The following is a 3,950-nucleotide window of genomic DNA, read 5'->3' on the forward strand; positions in this document are numbered from 1 at the left end:
TGGGCATATACCCTGAGAAAACCATAATTCAAAAAGAGTCATGTACCAAACTGTTCATTGCAGCTCTATTTACAATAGGCAGGACATGGAAGCAACCTAAGTGTCCATCAACAGATGAATGGATAAAGAAGATGTGGCACATATATACAATGGAATATTACTCAGCCATAAAAAGAAATGAAACTGAGTTATTTGTAATGAGGTGGATAGACCTGGAGTCTGTCATACAGAGTGAAGTAAGTCAGAAGGAGAAAAACAAATACTGTATGCTAACACATATATATGGAATCTAAGAAAAAAAAAATGTCATGAAGAGATTAGTGGTAGGACGGGAATAAAACACAGACCTACTAGAGCATGGACTTGAGGACATGGGGAGGGGGAAGGGTAAGCTGTGACAAAGTCAGAGAGTGGCAGGGACATATATGCACTACCGAATGTAAATTAGATAGCTAGTGGGAAGCTGCCGCATAGCACAGGGAGATCACCTCTGTGCTTTGTGACCATGAGAGGGGTGGGATAGGGAGGGTGGGAGGGAGGGAGACGCAAGAGGGAAGAGATATGGGAACATATGTATATGTATAACTGATTCACTTTGTTGTAAAGGAGAAACTAACACACTATCGTAAAACAGTTATACTCCAATAAAGATGTTTAAAAAATAAATAAATAAATAAAAATAAAAGAATGTGTGGCAGAAGTTGAAATAAACAAGGAAGTAGCTATTCCTAATGTTTCTATTATCTTCTACTCAGTAAGTACTCCCAAATGTCCATATTTTTTTTTCCATTCTCTCTTCTGTGCTTCTTATTCTCTTATAATTAACTATTTGCCATCTGCTTTGGGGATTCTCATTGACATAGGTACCTGAAATCCAGTGTCTCCTCAACTGCACTCAAACATTTCTATTTCTTTGTGAACATCCAGAATGGATATTTGTTTCTTTAAGGAATAAGAATTTTGCAGAGTTTGCAGTGCTTGATCCTTCTGTAATATGTCTTGATTGTGGTATTGTTTATGAGAGGATATATTGCAAAGGGGTCTCTGAAGTTTGATAGCCCCAGTTCGCTTGAGCTCCACCACTTTGTTCACATAGCAGAGGTTCTTGTTTGCTGATATATTTTCTAATTTCTCAAGTAATAGTATATGTGTCAAGAGAACAAAACAAGTCAAAATAAAATCATAGAAATGATAATAGTGACTCATACATGTTAGGCATTCAGCAAAATATTTAATTAAGGAAATGAATGAATGGAACTAAACCCTCTGTAAACTGATAATGATATATATTCAGTGGAAAGTGTCACTTTTCCTCAAAAAGTTAAAAAAGAAAGTATCAGATTTCTTCCCCTTAATATTTTCAGTTGTAAAATAGCATAAGTAGGGCTTCCCTGGTGGCGCAGTAGTTGAGAGTCCGCCTGCCGATGCAGGGGATACGGGTTCGTGCCCCGGTCCGGGAAGCTCCCACATGCTGCGGAGCGGCTGGGCCCGTGAGCCATGGCTGCTGAGCCTGCGTGTCGGGAGCCTGTGCTCCACAACAGGAGAGGTCACAACAGTGAGAAGCCCGCGTAGAGCATAAAAAAAAAAAAATAGCATAAGTAACCTAGTAGAGAGTAATGTATTGCACATTTGACAACTGTCAGAATTTTGACCTCTGTAGGGGTCATATGATCCTAATCAGCCTAATCTAGATTAGAAATGTTGAAAGCTGGTATTTCAATGAAATGAACATAGTCTGAAGCCGTTCTAGAACAGAAAGTGTGCTATTCATTTTATTTTCCCAAATGATTATGTTATCACAATATGATTTACTAGAAAATCCTTTTCTCTCCCTGCTGATTTGAAATCTAAATATCAAGAAAAATTTCATATATATGTCTATAACTTTCTGGCTCACAGTTCTTTTCCATTGCTTGCCCTACTAGTCTCTATGCCAGAACTATAACATTGTAATTACTATATCTTTGTCATATTTTAGTATATTGGGGAACAAGTTTCTTTTGATTTCACTTTTTTGTAAAAAAATTATTCTCTTCAAAGTTTTATTCTTCCTGCTGAATATAAAACTATTTTAAAGTTTCATAAAATAAGTACTTATTATTATATTAGAATTGTATTTCTTTGTATATTAAATTAATTTGCATAGAATTAACATCTTACTAATTTTGGGTTTCCTGTTAGGGAGTCAATCAGGTCCTTTTTTGTGCCTCTCAAAAAATTTGTGTAGCTTCCTTTATATTGGTGATTCTAGCTATTTGTTCGTTTTTATGATATTGTTCATTACAATTATTGTTTTTATGAATTAGGTCTTGCTTTCTATTGCATTTTTTCAGGATAATTTAGATATATAGGGAGACTATACTTTTCATATATTTGTTTTATAACTAACCATTTTACTTTCATGTTAGATAGCATAATTGTTTCCAGTGGATTCTCCCTAGGTTTCAAGTAGATAGTCATGTCATCTTCAAATCATAAATGTTTTTGCCATTTCTTTTTTAAAATTATAGGTCTTATTTCCTCTTCATGATTTATTATATTGTATAAAACCCATAGTTATGAATTGCAGTGATGATAGTGAACATATTTAAATGGAATGCTGTGTTTCACTGAGAGGTTTTTATTTTAAATAATTACTCTGAAATAAATTAAGACTTTTCAGATCATGTATTTTTGAATTTACCTTATTAACATGGAACGTTACATTAATAGAATTTTTCATATTGCTGAACCATCCTTTGATATCTTTCTTTATATGGCTCCTCTTCACGTAATAGACAATATAGCCTCCCTCACTTTTTCAAGATTTACCACCTTTATCTGAGTATTTGAGTAAAAAAAGTCCATGTTTTATTTCCACTCAGAAGTTGGTCCATACTCTAGTATATTTTTTTTTATAGTTTTCTGGCTCCTAAGCAGTATTCTTAACTTCTGTGGCTGCTCTTTTCTCTTCTTCCTACGAGAGTCCGAGCAAGAAATACAGATTTTATTTTCATTTACTCAAAACATTGCCAACAAAAGTTGTTGTGCATAACACTCTCCAAAAGATTTCAAATTCACAATCAGAATTTTCTTTATTTTCAGAAACAATCTGCCATAGTCAATTTTTTGATGATTATATGTCTCCTTAGACTGTTTACTTTCATTTCTGTGACCTCTATTTCCTACTATTATCTTTTTCATAATTCAAATCACAGTTTGCCATACAGATAGTGCTATGTAGTAGGCATATTTTGCTAATAATTATATGTTGGCTTTAAAAAATATGAATTCACAAATAAAATTAGAAGGTCACTTTTGTTTTTTAACTCTAAAATGTTTAAGCCAGGTTAATTCTGGCTTCATAAAACATTTTTGGAAAATTTTACATTATCCTCTATAAGCTTGAAGGTTTTATATTAAATTTTCTTTCTTACACGTTCAGTGGAATTAATCCTTCAAGCTACAGGATATGGCATCTTTTTGGTTAGTATTCCTTAGCAAAATTCTGTAATTATTGTAATTTAATTCACATCTGGCCCTTATTCCATTTTAGTTTTTCCCAAATATCTTTCTCTTTACTACAAGTTTGGTTGGTATCCTTCTAGGAGCTTTATCTATCTTTCATTTTTCCTATCTATCTATCTCTCTCTCTCAATGTCTCTCTATCTCTCTATCATTTGTTTATTTTCCTGTTATATAGTTCGTCTTTCAAATTAGATTGGACAGTTCTATTTGAATCACCTCCAGTGTTTACCATTCATTATTTTATTTTACAACTTTGTGTATACATGGGTAGTTTCAATTGAGCATGTTATTCATGCATCACTCATATAACATGTATCATTCATGTTGCATCTTCACATTATTTAGTTGATGTATATTCATACATAAATTAATAGATAAGCATATATCATTGATAAACAAAATACATGCATTACATGCATTTATAATAAGTAAATACATATTTA

General features: G+C 33.0%; 1 pseudogene; it reads left to right on the forward strand.

Moving 5' to 3' along the window:
* The window catches only part of LOC102986984 (protein zyg-11 homolog A-like), a 14,752-nt pseudogene extending 11,272 nt beyond the window's left edge, over nucleotides 1–3,480 (forward strand).
* Nucleotides 3,481–3,950: the final 470 nt, after the last annotated feature.

This window comes from Physeter macrocephalus, chromosome 9 (assembly GCF_002837175.3).
Source record: "Physeter macrocephalus isolate SW-GA chromosome 9, ASM283717v5, whole genome shotgun sequence".
NCBI classification, from domain to species: domain Eukaryota; kingdom Metazoa; phylum Chordata; class Mammalia; order Artiodactyla; family Physeteridae; genus Physeter; species Physeter macrocephalus.